The 20,121-nt window shown below is 34.3% G+C and overlaps 1 long non-coding RNA gene across 1 annotated transcript; it reads right to left on the bottom strand.

Annotated features, from left to right (window-relative positions):
- Window positions 1-6,600: 6,600 nt before the first annotated feature.
- On the bottom strand, window positions 6,601-14,172 carry LOC125676931 (uncharacterized). Its single transcript, XR_008801204.1, has 4 exons — window positions 14,018-14,172; window positions 11,231-11,286; window positions 7,426-7,871; window positions 6,601-6,741 (listed from the first exon to the last, which is right to left on the bottom strand). It is a non-coding gene; the product is annotated as an uncharacterized LOC125676931 (long non-coding RNA).
- Window positions 14,173-20,121: the final 5,949 nt, after the last annotated feature.

The raw sequence follows: 20,121 nt of genomic DNA, 5'->3' as shown, positions 1-20,121 counted from the left end.
AGACGGACAGACATACAGACGACAGACAAAATGTGATCAGAAAAGCTCACTTGAACCTTTGGTTCAGGTGAGCTAAAAATCAATTAAAATATGCAAATTCATTTTTGGGTTGAATGTATTAATTGTTACACAAATTTACTACATGTATATGTATCTATAGTTTACAAATCATTACATTTTGCTAAATGATATAATTATTCTACACATATCATCTAAGATTTTAATTATACAAAATAAGATCATATAAAATCTGTAAATAAATTATGGATCAACAAAATTGTTAAATACTAAGATCTGCTTTCATATTTACTGTACTTAAGGCCACATAGAATTTCATATTTACAGATTATCATCCACGCCCACCCCTCTAAAAATTATCCACCCCATTGTTTTTTATTCTACCTTTTTTTTTTAAAAAGAAGTTGAGAACAAATATTTGGCTTGTATATCAAACATTTAGAGCATTTCAATGACTGACCCTAACATTTTGGCATGTTGTGGTTATATTTGACATGTTTCTATTATAAGGGTACCCAAAGATGTGGTAGTTGTGAAGGACTGTTGCAGTGTGATATGCATTTGGTCAAGTGACTGCACATGTATGCCTTGTTAAAATTGATTAATGGAGATGCTATTGAATGTGAAAGTATGCGATACCATGCCATTTCCCAATTCTGTGTTTGGAACTTTTATTATTGAGTGTGCGTGTCTTAGACTAGAAGAAGATGATGGCAAACTGAATTGAATAATGTTAAGCAAAAGAACTACAGTACAGTGACTGTTGCTTTGTGGTACAATGATGGTAATTATGACTCATTAATTAACGGATACGGCAATGGCATATCCTGATCCTGCATAAACTGCATATTCAAACAAGAGGCCCATGGGCCACATCGCTCACCTGATTCACCTTGGCCCATATTTAAAGATTTGTTCTACATATTCGCTTCTAAAACTTTGATCCCTATTTAAGTATTGTGGCCCAACCTACTCACGGGGCCATGATTTCTCCTACCTAAAATCTAACTCCAAAAAACCCCACACAAACATAGCTTGTAAAGGGGATAGGAGGACGTGCCTGGTGTTTAATAATTCAATGTGTACAGGCATTAGAAAAATGTGTATATGCAAAAACATACTTTAAATTGTATGCAAAATGATACACATGTCTAGTCCTATTATAACATTGGAAGGAAAATTTGATCTGGCCACCATTGCTACACGACATTTTAAGTTACGAAAAATAAAAAATTTACATATGAACACCTAGGCTGTGTCAAGCTGAATGAGCTAGTTTGTGCAGAACGAACAAAAATTACACCAAACACAGCGACACCTTTTCGAAATTTTATTTTTACAAACTTGAATCTGCACTACAGAGCTGTATGTCAGGAAGCTTTCATGTAAATTATGTAAACTGCTCTGGCCTAATGGTTCTTGAGAAGAAGATTTTTATGGCCTCATTCTACCCCAGGGGGTCATGATTTTAACAAACCTGAATCTGCACTATGTCAGGAAGTTTTTATGTAAATTTGTACTTTCCTAGCCCAGTGTTTCTTGAGAAGATGATTTTTAAAGATTTTCCCTTTATATTTGTATGTAAAATATTTGATCCCCTATTGTGGCCCCATCCTACCTATGGGGGTCATGATTTGAACAAACTTCAATCTACACTATGTCAGGAAGTTTTCATGTAAATTTCAGCTCTTCTGGCCCAGTGGTTCTTTAGGAGAAAATTTTTAAATGACCCAACCCTATTTTTGCAATTTTGTAATTATATCTTCCCTTTGAAAGGGGGTGTGGCCCTTTATTTGAACTAACTTGAAAGCCCTTCACAAAGGATGCTTTTTGTCAAGTTTGGTTGAAATTGGCCCAGTGGTTCTTGAGAAGAAGTCAGAAATGTGAAAGTTTACAGACAGACGGACAACAGGGGATTGGAAAAGCTCATTTAAACTTTCAGCTCAGGTGAGCTAAAAATTACTATTATTCAAAAAAGCGCAAAAGAATGTTCAACTTCAGTGTTACATGAAAATGTACTTCAAAATCACTTAAAAACAATTATAATATTGTTGTATGAAAATTTTCTGTCCAAAGAAAACAATGTAAAAAAAAATATGAAGTAATCTACACTCTACAGCAACATGCGAGTATAATGAACGGGAAATATATATTCTGAAAAATAAAAAAAATACACCACCTGCCCCATTTTTTTCCAAGCAAGGATGGAAATCTAAAAAATAATTTTATGACTATGTGGCCTAAAATATTTTGTATACTTACTAATTTCAAAACTCGAAAAGGAAATGTTATCCATGTGAAGCACTCTGTTCATCCTCTGGGGAAGACAATCTTTGATTTGCAGTTTGTGTCATGACTACACCATTATATCTTCTAATCTCGTCATACTATCAGAAAGTAGTTTTGGCAGTTGGCAAGTGTATCAATGGTGTAACTTCTTCATGATCAGATCTTCTATACTGTGTCATATTCAGCATAAAGTAACACGGGCTATCATCTAGTTCTGAGGTACCGAGGAAGGGCTGTTTTTCTCAACACAGCCTTTCTTCTGGTATTCTTAGGGATACTTTATTCATCTTTTAATTACATTTCCTTCTTGGAGATTAAAAGTTGAAGACCACTGAAAGAAAAAGAAGTGATTTAATGAGTTCCATATACAACTGTAGTTTATCGAATATGCTGACCAGAATATTATCTAACTGTAGCCCCCCTCCCCGATCAAGCATGCAATGTCATACATGTATCTGAAATCAATACTTATAAAAATTAATTAAAATTAAAATGTTCAAATCTACAATCTTGTTACACATCTCCTATATTTTTTACTTATCATAACTTTGAATTTTTAATAAGTGTGTCCTTTTGTCCACAAACTTTAACAACCCCTCATAAACAATTTACAAATATGATATCAGAAATAATAATCTAAAAACATTATCCTGTTGTTCATAGATGCCATCAACACTAAGAGTATAACAAATAACAAAAGCTCTCCTCACATTGTCCCATTCTGAAAGAAATGATGTGCTTATATCCCCAAAGGCAGGGGGTTACCCTGAATTGTGTCTAGAGAGAGGAATAATATTTATGGAATTAACCAAAAAATTAGTTATACATTTTAAAAATTTTTAGCTATGAATTCATGTTAAAAAATTGGTAGCTCAGTGGTAACAGAGCATTTGCTTCATGATGAAGAAATCATGGTTTCGAGCCATGCTAATGTACTTTATTTAGGGTGTAAATGTAGGTAGTGAGGTGAATGCTCCATCGTCATATTTAGCATTCAAAAGAGAAAGTTGCTGGTCTTTCAGATGAGACCTTCAAACACCACATGCATGCGTCTAAATGTGTCGCACTTCATATTACTGAAATATTCTCTACAGGTATTATACTAAAATCAAACAAACACATATAATCATATACATGTTAAAAATCTTAATTTTAGAAATTTCTTCTTCTGACAAAATGATGCGCAAGCATATAAATGGAAGCTATGCCACTATATGCCATGACACTGTACAGCTTGATCAGTTTATACATCACATAAACAATCACAGATGTAAACAATCAAGAAAAACTCAGTACACAACATCATCCCTTAATTTTGTATTGTAGCTGAAGATCATTCTTCCAAGATCGAAATGCAGCTTGGAAATGATTAGCGAGGGTTGAATTATTCTTAAAAAGTAGATTGAAAGCAAAAGGTAACTGCCAAAGTTACCAGGAGACAATAATCCATACATCGTTCGAATTTCCTCCACTGCCACCTAAAGTGCACGTGTAAACCACGCGTGTGACACCACAGCTCGACAGGCTACATTGTAAACAAGTAAAACGCATTCAGAGTAATAGTTTTACATATCATATTCTGTTTGGTTTATAGTCTTAGTAGTTACATACCTATGCGGTACGCCTGTACCATGTACGTACTACAAGCAGTGCGGCGTAATGTACATTTGCATCCTCAGGGATTTCAACCCGGATAAAGTGGAACATGCCAATCCGAATACATATACATCTTTCTTTTTTATTTTTGCATTTTTATTTATTTTTCTATTTATTATTTATGTCATGGCGTTGGAAAAAACTTCAAAGTATGGAGACAGATGTAAAGGGATATACGTTCCAATCATCCAAAAAATGTGCCGTGTGGGGGGTGGGGTAGGGGGGTTGGTTCCTAAGGACCTGGCGCATTTCTTTTTGTGAAATTCTATCCAAAATCAATATGAATTCTTAGTATACAGAGTACATTAACTGCAAAGATTTTATTTCAAAAAGAAAAAAAACCCAAATAGTTCACGCAGATTTATCACTTTTATCATCGAAATTTTCAGTAACTCGGGTACTCTGTCGCTTGTACATAACACGATCGGTATGAAACACCATTTAATCAATCTATGTAATAAAAAACCCATTGATAACATGCAAAAAATTTCTTTCAACCGTGTTTACTTACCTCAGATGGGCCAACTTCTTTCCCTGGAAAACTCCATTATGATGATATCACAAATGACGTCATTTAAAACAGAGCATGCGCACTTCGAAAGTGTGTAAGCCATGCTCGCAAGGAAAAAAGATGGACGAGTGCTAAATCTTTACACACCTGTTACACACATCTCATAAATCCTGTTAAGTAAACACTTCAGGATTTTGATGGTAGATGACCTATTTAATGATTTTATGCTGATTTTTATAAAAATCCAACTGAACACCACCATTTCCGTGTTCCTTTGGCCGACCCCGTGTTGATTTACACGTGTGCCTTCTTATTCACTGGTTCAATTGACAGGGCTTACAAACACACACACACACACACACACACACACACACACACACACACACACACACACACACACACACACACACACACACATGTGGCGTGTGTGTGTTTGTAAGTATATGTGTGAATGTGTGCATCATAGATATCTTTATTTATGCATACCGTATATACTCGCCTATAAGTCGGTTTTTGGGGAGTCAATTTTTGGTCCAAAACTCTATGTCCGACTTATAGGCGCGTCCAAAGAAGATTGGTATTTTTCTGGGCGGCGTAATGTAGTGTTTTTTAAACAACTCCGATGATTATCATGGACTACCACACAAATGATTATTGTTCACAAATATTTAAACATATTGTATTGTTTATGCATTTTAAAATCATGTATAAAGTACAAGTATTTATATATTTTTATCTAGTTTAAAATTATTTACATACCGGTAACTAATACTTTCAATTCAACTAATTTATCGTTTATCGGTAAAATTGAATTACGAACCCGATTTAATATTGAAATATTCATATGTATACCGCCTGAAATATATTTCATAAAAGATCGAATATTGTTAACAGATAATTTAGATCATCATTCTTGACTCTTAAAAACTATATTGCTGATACAAGGAATTATACCGGAATCCCACAATAACAGTTTTTCAAGGCGCGTGCCACTAAGTAAACACGGTATCAGGTACTGGTTATTAGGAGACCACAATTGCTTATATAAACAAGGGATCATGGTCCATAATAGATCAAGGGATGCGTTTAAACCCCAAACGGATATGGCTTGGATATTGAACACCTCATAATTATTAATTTCTCAAAATATTTTTTGAAACATAGGTAAAAACACTAGAGCATTGACTTGAAATTGTCAACCTCTTCTGACAAAAATTTGTACCGACTTATAAGCGGGTCAATGACAAATTCCTACAAAATAACCTTAAAAAATACAACCGACTTATAGGCGGACCGACTTATAGGCGAGTATATACGGTAATGCATGTCCACGTGCCCGTTAAGCCTTTGCTCTTTTATCAAATTACATGTAGCTGACCATGGGGCAAATGGGAAAATGGGAAACTTTTGAGTTTACTGATTAATGGAGCAGGACTACAGATATTCATACATTGCGTGTATCTGACAAAAACAGATACAATAATTCAAAGGTAATCGAGGTAAGCTGTTTATATTTATTAACAAGAATCTGAAAATAAAACACAAGATTTGTTTAATTATTTTATCTACTCCTTAAAATCAGAACATTTTCATTCCAAGCATCCATCATAAGAACGCTTACATTCTCATTCCACGTTAGATTCTCCTGAATGTCAACATTGACAGCTAGGATAGTACATATAAAAGACACGGTTACTTTAGCTGCATCTTGGTATCAAGATACTTTTACAATGTTCGACTTTCTGATTTCACTTTATACGATCCCGCTGTCGAGTCTCTCTCGTTCTTCTGATATCGATTGGTTTTCCCCACAGAAAGAAAATGTTAATTTCACAAAACGAATGCAAACTAAAATCTTCCTTTTTCTTGTGATTGTTCATTATCTTATCAAGAATGGTATCAAAGTTGTCATTTGATATAGGATATGTAAACACATTCTGTCTGTAAAACACATCATGTCTGGAAAGCGCATGCTGTCTGTAAAATGCACTATGTCTCTAAACGCATAATGTATACGTTTTACAGACATGATGCATATCTGTAAAACGCATGCTGCCTGTAAAACACATCCTGTCTGTAAAACGCAGCATGTCTGTTAAATGCATCGTGTCTTCAAAACTCATTATGTCTGTAAAACGCAACATGTCTGTAAAACGCATGCTGTCTGCAACACATGCTGTCTGTAAACGCATCATGTATGTAAACGCATCATGTTTGTAAAACGCATAATCTGTAAACCGCATATCCAGTCTTTAAACGCATCCTATCTGCAAAACGCATCGTGTCTTTAAACACATCCTGTCTTTAAACGCATCATTGACACTTTATTGATTGTGTTTTAGTTACTTTGATTTATTGGGTTACTTCATTTAACCACGGTAATTTACTATATTAATTTTCTCGAGTTTTCTGTCTGTTAAATCAATATAAAAAGTGTAGGTATGTACATGTATTCAAGCTGCACATCCCTACGCTTGAACTGGTACATGTAATAGGCAGAGTTAAAAAAAAAACATGCATATAACATAACCTTGATAAAATCCCCAATATTTTTATTCATTGTTATTTTGAATTGAATTCAAAATATTATCTTAAAATGCATTTCATTGACTATAGATATATTCTATCAATACATCATGGATAGGTTTCGTTTGAAAATTTGAGTCAGTACATGTGTATTTGCAGTTGATGGTTGTGGAGCTTGACAACACCTAACCCACTATTTCCTTGCTTGACGAATCTTAAAAATCATCATTTATTTGATGATGAAGTTGAGTGCAGACATATATGTGTTACACCATTCCATCTCACCGAACATGCCAATTTTTGTAACAAGAAATGTAACATGAAGTATTTTGTTATTAAAACATGTAAATTTTAAGAGAATTCTTAAAACTAACCATTACAGAAAAAGGACATGTCTCATTTTGAAGATAACTTAGCATACACACCTGCTGACGTTTGTCGATCTCGAGAGATGAAGCTTGATAGTTCTAACATCGTTGATGACTCTGAAATGTTCATATGTAAATGTAAAATTCTAGTGGTATTGTTAAAATGTTCAGTGACAATTATCAAAATTCCTTTTTACCATGGCAAACAAAGGTTCGTGTTATTTTACTTCTGCAAACTATTTCTCCCTAGCTACCGAGATTTCAAAATAACATTCATTAGGTTGCTCTCTTTGATTTATTAACAACCGATGTACTTTATCCTTCACCAAATACTTATTAAAATCTCTTCATTGAGTACATGCTAATCAAACCATGGTTGGGACATCCGGTCATAAAGTTACAGCTATCGTTTTCACAGTCACACTTCCCCATACAGAGCATACCGTAACGTGGATATTTACAGGTTTTATTGCAGTTCTGGCCAAGGTATCCTGGCATGCATCCTGTCAATAGGATAGAAAAAATACATATGTTGTTTATTTGGCACATTTTATTTGGTTTGTATACTGTTATTTAAAGAAATATCACAAACTATTTGCTTCGGAATTACCTTGACCTTTGATAAAAGTGCATCAGAATCAACATGCGTCGAAAGGGATCGACAGAGAATCCCACTTAAAATCCATCAACATTCAATTTCCAATTCGTTATCATGAATTCATTGTTATAACAAATCTAATCCGCTGTAATCATGTGTTCTTTATTGTTTTGTAACCGGAAGTAGAATTCTTTAGTGATTAAGTATTAAAGTTACCACCCAACTTGGCTTATAGCGGTACTCTACCTCCAGCTATCAAAGATCATCCCAGGTAAGGGGATTTCTGAACTATGATCAACGCTAAATGAAAACACTGTTTAAAGTTTTATAAGTTTAATAAAGTGAGAATTAACCTTTGTAAATGTTAACAAATAATAAGTAATGATCAAAATATAACAAGTAGTAAAGTCTATGGAAATTGCACAGAAACAAATAAAGTTATATCAGAAATATGATTTAATTTAGCAAATGAACAACAATAATCTCAATAAATAGATAAGAAGTTCATGAAAAATTAACTAATTAAAAAAAAATGACAGGAATGTAGAAGACTAAAAAAAATGTATGTCCCTACTTGGCCTCCTTACTTAGACAAATGCTCAAAAAACCTACTATATAAATAAACCAATGAGATGGAAAATATAAGAGAGATGAGCTACATCACCCAATATGAACTCTACCATTAACACTCTAGAGTTGAACTATCAACAATAAGGTTAAGTCTGGGCTCTAAAAATAACTGACCCAGAAAATAAACAACACCAAAATTATAAAGGGCAAAATAATAATGAATAGTGGTTCTAGAATTTACACCTGTTATCTACATGTCCTTAGACTAGGCTGGACTTGATAAGGGGAAACTTAAACTTTATAAAACCTACATCCTAAGCTTATTCCTAACACTATCAAAATCCTAGAACGTATGAAAAACGTGCAACTAAAGCTAAGACCAATAGTGCTGTTAAATCATAAGATTTTCCTAGCACAAAGGTACTAATGAAATAGTGCTTATAAACCATGAGGTTTTCCTAGCACAGTAAAGATGAACTAACCATGAGGACGTGTTCCCCAACACAAGTGAAGAAAACTACACGAACACGGCTTTAAATATCTTAGCTAGGCCCAAAAATAGAAGCCAATAAATATTAAAGATCCTGAGACTAACTTAGTCAATCAGAACACAGCTATCAAAAGTACCATGGAAAGACTGCCAACATGGGTGACACTTTCTGTTTTAAAAGTAAAACATGTGGAATATCATTACATGACCTAACTTAAAAACAACCAACAATAAAGGGGTTTTACGTAAGTAACAACTGAACATTCTAAGTAAATAGAATTATCATACTGAAATACCAGCAAAACTAGCTAAATAGAGATTACGAAACCTAAGTCTATCAAACACTAGCTTAAGATTTTCCAAAGCTTGGTCAAAACTACTTCCAAAAAGAATGATGTCATCTAAATAACACAAAAATTTCTCCCATAATCAATTATCCTATATCATTTAAACCAGTTTTGTCTGGTTCTGAAACTCACCACAGCACTTTAGATATGTAGTTATGCCCTTGAATTACGGAAACCGTTGTAAGGATTGATGGGGAGTGAAACATATTCCTGTTTTGCGTTAACGAGCTCAAGCAATGCAAGATTTCCAAGCTATGCATAAAAGATAACATGTACATCCCAAATCTTTTTGGTTTTGATATCTTTAAAAAATTCAATTAGATGGTAGCCATTTCCTCATGGATGTGCAGGAGTTATGAACAATGCACGTATGAATCGTGATTTATAAATACCGTATTTTTATTGAAACGGTTGACAATATTGACGGAAATGAAAATGTAATAGAAAAGACAAATGATAAATTAGATAAGTGTAATGTTGAAATATAATCCTTGCACATATTCTAAAGACCCATTTCGTGTTTGTTTGACGTGATGACCAGCTTCCGGTAAGAAGAGAGATTGCTCTTTGAGATTGTCTGTGATATACTGACTCTAACCTTTTTCTTCGTGTCAAAATCCGAATCGTTCTCCTATGCTCTTTTGCTTTCTAAAAATTTTTTTCTTTCCTACAGTACTATATGTATGAAAATACTATACACCGAAAGCACAATATGACTGAAACGAAATTATTATTCTTTCGCATGACAAAGTCAATCTTTTTCTATAGTATTGATTAATGACTAGTCTAAGGCTATAGTTAGATGTGTCTTTTCTCTTAAGCTGATAAATTAGCACTATGTTTGAAATGCTAGCAATACAAATGCTATCCAAGGTTCGGCAAAACTGATTCCATAATGATAAAAGCATTTGATGATCAAATACGCTATAAAGAAAAGATGGAAATATACATAGGACGTGAAGGGATGTGTTAGATGTGGTTTTGGGGACTTTCTTCAACTCCCCTAGGTCACCACACACTGCGAGTATTAGTATATTATCGAGGACTTTGGCGTAGATCTCTGCATATCCTCGTTGTGTTTGAAATATTTATAACGTGTGCACCAGAAAACGCTCTCCAAACAATATGATTTACACATGTATATTCAAATGATTAAGACAAGAGAGCTTATTTCAAATTATGAGCACATATAAACAAATATATGTTCGTTATACAATATGATAGGAAAAGGTGTATCCACGTTAGTTTTTACTTTTATATTTGTAAATGAGCATCGCACGCTAGGCATTATATGTGCAAGTCCGAAGCTGATTTGAGAGGTTGGAAAACTAGAGTCTCTCTGCATATCCATGTAGTAAATGAATAAATATATGAATTCATTGAACCAACTTTAACTACCTAAATGTGAATTGTATGAAAAAAAAAATGAATAAGACATTTAAAAGAAACTCACAGAAATACTTTGAAAATTATATACAAACTAATTATATACAAACAGTATTTTCTTATATTTCAACAACTCCCACGAGTGCAAACTCTACTTTGATGTGATACGTAATTGCGAATGAGTGTCAACATTGCATAATATTAAGGAATATGATGAATCAATGATATCAGTTTTTTTTAACAAATACATAATCCAGAAATGCTCTGGATGACAGTGCATGGATGTGTCATGCGGCACCAGAAGTCTCGATGAAAAACTCCATACTTACATGTACTCCTAATTACTGAAACTTTGGATGAACCCATGCAGTTGTTGATGTGACTTCCACAAAGTAAACATTTATGGATTTTTTTCTGTGACATATCAGGTAAATTACGTAATTTTAACAACCTATAGGATCTACAACAAACCTGTGCATTTGCCGAGTGTTTCATTCCAAATTGTGCCAGAACAACATCCATTCCTACTAAAAATGAAATGTAAACATTAGGAAAACCTTTATCAAATTGTCCCAAAAATAAGTCAACAATATCGCAATAATTCAACGTGCTGTAAAATACCAAACAATGTATTAATCACGATTATATTTTAATTTTAAATATCCCCCCGTTATCAATTAAGGTTTAAAAGTATCCATATGAGTGAAAAATTATCGAGAGAGAGACGTTAAACAATATACATGTACAATCCATCAATCTGCAAGGATTTAAATGAAAATGAAATCCGAGATTACTATAATTCTATGACTCCCAGAGTGGCGCACTATGCCACTCAAAACGTGCACATTAGCTACAAAACCCCGAAATGCATCTAATATCTAAATATGTCAATGTTCTTTCATACTCCCATATATAGTACCAGTGACAAATTTAAGGTAAATCGTGGGATTTTGTTTAAAAAGTGTACTAATCATAAAAGAAGCAATAATTTATCCCACTCCCAAAGAAATAGATGGCAACAGATTTTGATTTTTTGAATTATTTTATTGGGAGAATTTGATTTTTTCCAAAACCTCTTAAAATTGCGTTATTTTATTAATTTCACCTCATTAAAATGATAGAATATAGTACAAATGACTAAATAGGAGACTTCCGGGAGCTTCACACCTTGGGTCCCCACCAGGGCTTCGCCCAGATCCTCCTGCCTCAAATAAGTGGCGTCCCCCGTAACCACAATTCCTGGATCCGCCCCTGAATACTCCAACCAATCACATCCATTGTTTGAAAACATACACATATGTGCACAGTATCCTTGCAAGAAAGACATGTCGATACCACTCTAATCCACGTAGAAAGCAGAGTTAGTAGGGTAGAGCATAAAAGTCACATTACGTCATGATAAAAAAGTTTAAACTCCAGTGGCATAGCTACACAGTAAGACTATATGCACGTGCTTACAAGTATTTTCGTTAAATTTTTATTACATATTACGAAAAATATCCTCAATTTCTCGGGGTCTGCCACACCCTAGACCCCCTGCTTACAAACATTTCAAACCTAGCTACGCCACTGAACTCTCTCCGTTCGATTGCAACTCGAGTACGACCTGAAGGGCTCTAGCACAGCCCCGGTGTTATTGGGAAAATCAGCTTACCCATGCACAAGTGTACGTTTATCTGAAACGGGAATGGTTAGCTGCTATGAAAACAACTTAGTTTGATGACGCAACCTTTATGTATATATTGGAATCTAACGGGGTAGCACGTATCTTTCCGACGTGGGAACAAGTTAACGTGCGCATGTATAAGAACATATTAATCGAGATCGGCAATGTTTCATAAACGACTGTCAAGAGAATTAAAACAAAAGTTCTGTCAAATTTGTGATCAATAATTTTAGTGTACTCAATAAAAACAAATGCCATGGTCTGGAGTCATGGAGTGAATGCATCTATTAATTTATAGATGCATTCACTTCTCTACCGCTCCACCAAGGAAGTAATAGATTGTTACGTATGTCGTGCACTGAGCTATTAGAATGAGAAACAACATTTAAGCTTGTAAACATCAAAATTTTGCTGCCATATTTATATCATTGGATTAAAATATGAAACTCGAATGTTATTATTTAAAACAGATTATGTCCCTTGTTGAATTTAAATTGTAAGGTCCAGATCAAATGCATGAATAACTCTTAATACTGAGGAACAACAAATATTTCATATTCATTATTACATTGTATCTCACTATAACTCTATCAATAAGACTTAAAATGAAACACCTACATATTTCAAGTAATATATAAAAAACTCTGTCTATGGCTCACGTACATATATTGCAGTCATTGTTAAATGACAGCGACTTGTCTTGACCATTTGCAAAACTTCTTGTTATAGTCGATTTTATCATTCAATAAAAGTCAAATCATCTCCACTAACCAACAAGGTGTCCGTTCACCACACTCTTTCCCATCAATGGCGGATTTTGGCCAGTGATTCGTGATTATCGCAGTTTCCACTAAATCGGATAAACGAATTACACTCATTTACAGCTCATCGACATCAATCAATGATAAGAATTAATCTTAAAGCTGTTGTTAGATATAGTTTAACTAGTCTTCAATGGCGGAGTCTGGTAACATGAACTGCATAATTTCGTCATATTAACGCATGATCGATTGTTGCAATTTCAATTATTGAGGCTAAAATGACCAAAATAACCCATTCACTAGCAATTATTAAGTGTATACACAACTGTCTACACCTCATAAAAGGTATGTCTACAAATCCGACTACATGTATGGATGCAAATCACTACACGTGCTTTTCGCTAGAAAACATTTTAAGGGTACTCGCAATATCTATATTTGTTATCGGGATATGATCTGGAATTTCGTATGTAATTAAAAATTGTGAAGTTCCATGATTGTAGACATTATTTCAATGTTTGTTATTGAAAGATCAAGTATTAGCCATATACTGCATGGAAAATTATACATGTACCAATAAATGGAACGCATTGTTGCATAGCAATGCTATATATATATTGATAATTTTCAGTTGATACGCCTATCATTCTGAAAAGGTTAGGGTCATTTTTCATCATTAGAGTCACCTCACATTTTGTGGTTCAAGTTATATCAGCAACTATCAAACCAATCAGAATCAATACATCATCATCATCATCATCGATCTAACAAACACTAAACATTATGACATGGAATTGAAGTATTTCAGATGCAGAAGAAAAACAAACATACTTATCGTCACAGCCACCTTTCTGTGCTATACTCCAATCGTGTTGAAATGAAGCAAAGATAACAAAGTATGCGAACATGCTGATGCCAACTGTTTTCTAATACATAAATAATGCAGGAAAAAAATCGATGCTAATATCTTTCATTTTGTTTACTTCCTGTTTTCTTTGCACTTGATACTTCCTCATTGACGGACTACATATGTGACTATCACGACAACATATCAGGAGGCTAACAACTCCCAACAACTGCCAACAATATTCTGAAACTATGAAATTCATGTTACTATATTTATATTTTCAATGTATCGGAATTTGGTATCTTTACAAATCATGTTGATAGTCATTCCCAGTGAATGCGCTGCAGCTGTGGGTTTAAAATGTATGACCCGGTGTTCATGTATTATTTTTGTACATCATTACTTTAAAGTAGATTATTTACTTTACAAAGTTATGAACTTTCCCTTAATTACATGCTTGAAAACATCTGCATATAAAAGGAAGCAGTGAGAATATTATTTAGAAAGTAAATATAGTGTGGTACATATATAAATCATCCGGAAAACTTCGGGCCTTTCACCCAAAACACGATGTATTCGGTGAAAGGTCCGAGGTGTTCCAGATAACGCATATATTATACAGGGTTAGATGTCTATAAATAGCCCCACGCGCGTCAGAGAAACCCAACATGATGTATTAACTCAGACGAAACTGTCTAGTTTTAAGGCTGAAAGAGCGTAAAACAACGAATTACTATGCGGTATTTTATTTCTATTAAACATATGGCACGGTACTATTGTAACAAAATACAGAGCTTTACACAGATAAGATCACCGATGATCTGAAAGTTTGAACTGGTCACGTGACTGTCACTTGAAATGGCAGAGTGACGCTGTTGTTGTAAACACCGATTTAGAATTAAGTAATTTTGGTTAAAACGGGTGAAATAATGTATGACATGTTATACAGCCTCATAACTATATACGTGCGATGATTTAATAACGTTTTTACGAGATGAAAAAAAATGTTCGGACCATACAATATAATAGTTACATGTATTGTCATGTAATACATCTGTACTTAATTGACACCTGTGACCTAGACAAGTTTCTAGACATTCTATACTTAGAACGATCTATGTCAGATCCATATAAGATGTTATAGAAACAAAAACTCTGTAATCTTCATTTCAGTATAATACACTGTAAATGTTGTAGTATTAAGCACTCGTACGTGTAAGTATTGGATAATATTTTGGGATTTTAGATTGATTTAGGATATAATAGCTGATTGGTAACAGTTTGCATACCTTGTGTGGGAATTAAGGTGGCCATTAAACCTGCATGCGACACTAATTTTGTATACCTATTGTAAATTAGTAATTTGATATTGATATGTTTTTCTTTCAATAATTGTAAGTAAATTGTGTTAAATCTTTGTCTGCTGACCCATAGCACTATTGTGATCATATGGATTTCATGTTTTTACTTGACTATACGTTATGTATTACCATAAACGGCTTACAGATGTATATATACATGTGTTTAGACTTATTTTATAGCGTGACCGCGATCCTACACAAACTTTCTGTATTTACAGTGTTTTGTTAATATAACATAGATAATTGTTTCTTTTATTTCACTATCCTGAAAATAAGTCAACGTTTGTTACAAATAAATTTTCGAATGCCAAAAAGATTATTTACATTCAACAAACAATACACCAGTGGGCTATATCGCTCATCGGAGTCACCTTGGCCACCCTTTTCAGCTGTTGTGATTCTAAAAAGATTTGTTTCAATATTTATTACCACGAACATTTTTGACCCTATAGTGTAGCACCAAACTAGCCCTAAAGGCCCATGAAACATGATCCCAAGGTACAAATTCATCGTATGAAATTAAAGGACTTGCCTAAAGAATCGATATGCATGTATGTATATATAATACAAGAAGGCCTATCTTCGATTGTTCACAAGATATTGTCTCAGTTAGATTTTCTTAAAAGTAGGTCAAACTCAAAGCTCAAAGTTACAGGGTTATAAACTTTAAAACCAAAACAGATCTTTTGTAACAAGGCATGCACATTTGCAACATGACATCCCTATTAATCACCATTGAAAAGTTGAGAGCAATGTTAAAGCTTCGTAAACAGGCAGGACAAAAACAGTACCCCCCTCCCCCGAACTTAAGTCACAGGGGCGTAGCAAATCTTGAATCCACACAACTTTTGTATTTTCATATGATTTAGAGTGGCCCTCCTACTGTTGAAAAGAATTTGTTTTGACTAATTTCCTGCATACTCCCATATAAATATTTTATTTTCTATTATGTCCCCAACCTACCCGGGGCACCTGAAATGAACAAACTTGAATTCGGAGTACCTGGAGATACTTACATATCAATGCAACTTATCATAGTCCTGCTGTTCTTCGGAAGACGATTTGTAAAGATGTGTCCCCATATATTCAACATAAAACCTCACTGGTTTGACCCTTCCTTACCCTCGGGGGTGGTGTCATAATTGAAACAAACTTTAATCTGCACTATATGTGGCTGGTTTAAGAAAAAGTGACCCCATCTATAGCCGTTTATTCCGTTTCGGAAGCTGTCGTGATGTCGTGAAGTGACCTAATCCGTGTCTCTGTAGAGAAACGATCGGCTGTATATTTCTAAAATTCTGAGAGGTAGTAGAATACAAATAAAGTTCTTGTGTTCGTGAATGAGGCAGGGTGACCTTCTCAGTCTTGAAATAATGTTTGAAATATAAAAACCCTGGCTTTTACATTTCAAAACGTAGAAATAGCACAGAGCTAGGGTTCCTCCTATGGCTTACCTCTGTGGTGCCACCTTTTTAAGATTCAGACAAAGAATACGAAAACTTAGTAAGTAATCCCTTTCACGTTTCCTCAAAGTCATTCAAGCGAATGTTATGAGATTGATCACTGTTCGTTATCTTCACCTTGCATGACCCCACTTTAAAATATCATGAAACATCCAACAATTAAAAATTTTGTTCATTTTTTTTTACCAAAGCCATTTTCTGTCTATAAATGATTAACATAATCAACTAAAAGAGAAAGAATGAATGAAATCACAAGTATTTGCATTGAGTTATTTCCCTGAACTTGCATGTACTGTATTCAAACCATTAAAACTGAGAATGAATGTTTACATGTATGCAAAAGCTTTACATGAAATATATTTCACTATCTAAAGTTTTAAGTATACAAAAATAGCAAAAATGTCGATATTTTCAGGTGTTCCTTTCTTTCATTCAATATAAAATGAACCATGAATTGTAAATTGTCTGATACACCAGTACTTGTTTTTTTTTTATACATGTACCATTGTATGGATTTTCGTGAGTGTACAGTTAAATTTAGAAAAAAAATTGAATGTCGTTTTAGTACTGTACATTATTTTCGTATGGTATTGGAATTCCCATGGGCACGAATTGTGCTCCTTTGTTAGCTGACCTGTTTTTATATTCATATGAAGCAGAATTTATTCAAAAACTTCTACGTGAGAAGAAAAAATCTCTCGCTGTGACCTTCAATTCGACTTATAGATATATCGATGACGTTTTGTCTATAAACAATGATAGCTTTCATTCATATGTCGATTTGATATATCCCTGTGAGTTCGAAATAAAGGACACCACAGAGTCGTCCACTTCTGCTTCATACTTAGATATTTTATTGAAAGTAGACATTAACGGCTAACTAACAACTCAACTGCATGACATACGGGATGATTTCAGCTTCTCCATCGTCAACTTCCCACATTTATGTAGCAATATTCCATTATCACCTGCATATGGTGTTTATACATCTCAACTGATTCGATATGCAAGAGCTTGTTCTGGGTATAGTCAGTTTTTAAATCGAGGTAAGCTACTGACAAACAAGTTGACGGTACAGGGATTTCAACGGTCTCGATTGAAGTCAGCATTTCGCAAATTCTATGGTCAATACAACCTCGCATTGGATCAAATCTGTCTGACGTGTTTCATACCGATTGTTAAGCCGTTCTTGGCACACTGATTTTGACTGCGGATAACTCCGTTTACCCGATCAGGATATGGGCCTCACGGCGGGTGTGACCGGTCAACAGGAGATGCTTACTCCTCCTAGGCACCTGATCCCGCCTCTGGTGTGTCCAGGGGTCCGTGTTTGCCCAGCTATCTATTTTGTATTGCTTGTAGGAGTTATGAGATTGATCACTGTTCGTTATCTTCACCTTGCATAAACACCCAAATGACCTCATATTGTCCACTATTAACACTTGAAACAGTTTGATAAATACTATAGGGTAAATTTCCCAAAGTGCTCAATCTGAAAAAAGAAATAAAGATTCTTATCTTGAGCCTACATGTACATATACGATCTTCAGTTCGATGTCTACACTCAGAAAAGGCCACATTGTTCGCCTCTACGTTTCTCATTGGCATCTAAATAATGAACACCCATTATTTTCTTTTATTTTATTTATTCAAAATTATCATCACCTGTTACATTTTGCGTGTTGAATCTAACTAAAACGTTTAGAAATGTGCATTGTAAATCTCTAATCAAAGACTAAATATGAACAGTTTCGTAATTTTAATACATAAAAATAACTTGTATTTTAAGGAATGAATTGGGGAATTAATGAGACACTTAACAATGCACACGTGCATATTGATTTAGAAACAACTTAAAGTACTTCTATATGCATACATATTTGTTTGAAAACAGGAAATAACCGTTTATGTTAGACCTATGACACTGTACTATGTTTGATCGTGCACGTATGTACATTCCACTTTCCCCTTGACATTGTTCTCTATTTCTTGATTGTTCTTATTTATAGGAATTATATCACTTGAATACTGACGGTCCTTTCTGATAAATGTTGGTAACTAATGCGAACACAACTCAAAAAACTTCTCCAGTATAATTTCAGTATAATGCCCAGATTGTGTGACAGATACTTATGTATCAATGTTTAAATGTATATACGGATAACTCCGTTTACCTGATCAAGATATAGGGCTCACGGCGGGTGAGACCGGTTGACAGGGAGTGCTTATTTCTCTTAGGCACCTGATCCCATCTCTGGTATACCCAGGGGTCCGTGTTTGCCCAACTGTCTATTGTGTATTGCTTATAGGAGTTATGAGATTCATCACTGTTCGTTGTCTTCAACTTTCATATAGAGAACGTGGATAATATTTATGCATATACAATATTTTCTATGAGGGAAAACTATGAACAAAGTTTATTTCTTGTATGCATATCATAATTCATCTATTGAGCTGGGTTTTGTACGTAATAAAATATGGTTATAGAAAACTTCGAGAGCCAGTGATTTTCCTCTTGTAGGGAAATGAATATTATAGTATACGTGAATTCGCTAAAATTATGTTCGCTATATCCATAATTTACTTTATCACAAAAATATATACGTTGAGGGTTCAGAGTTTATTCTCAAAATCGAAATAAGAAATAGACTGAAACCTTTACAGGTTTTCTGTGATTTTGGAAGTAATGAAATCCACGAGTTGCATTCGAGCAAGGCGATGAGAGATAAAGGGAGCTTGATTTAGGTGCGCATCAATTTATAATATTTGCATGATAACCATTTATGGGATCATGTAATAGGTGTCCAGATTTGCTTTATTTTCGCTTGCAAGTTTGCCGCCGAATAGCTGCAGATTCAAGACAACACTTTTGACTTATTATTTTTGAGGTAGCTGCAATTATGTAGCTCTCTAGGAAATTATTAGGATCCATCCATATAAAAACTCGCAATTTACAGCGCAGAAATATATGCGCATTGCTGAGGCCTTATATGAATGTCTTATCAAAACTTTAATTTGAAAAAACACGTTTTACACATTTTCCGACTTAACTTCTGTCCAAGTGTCCAAATACATTCAAGAATCTCTATTCTTATTTGCTTTTATTCTCCCCATGCGACCCAAAAACTCAAAGCTTCAAATGTTTTGTTTGTTGACGTAGCCCTGTTAAGCAGCCAGTCAAATCGATATTGCTCTGGTTTGTCCCAACATTTTTCCAGAGAGCTACAGATCTGCAGCTTTTTACTGCCTTTGTATAATCATGCA

This window comes from Ostrea edulis, chromosome 3 (genome assembly GCF_947568905.1).
Source record: "Ostrea edulis chromosome 3, xbOstEdul1.1, whole genome shotgun sequence".
NCBI classification, from domain to species: Eukaryota; Metazoa; Mollusca; class Bivalvia; order Ostreida; family Ostreidae; genus Ostrea; species Ostrea edulis.
The sequence above is the reverse complement of the archived record's forward strand: the minus strand, read 5'-3'. Positions and strand labels throughout refer to the sequence as shown.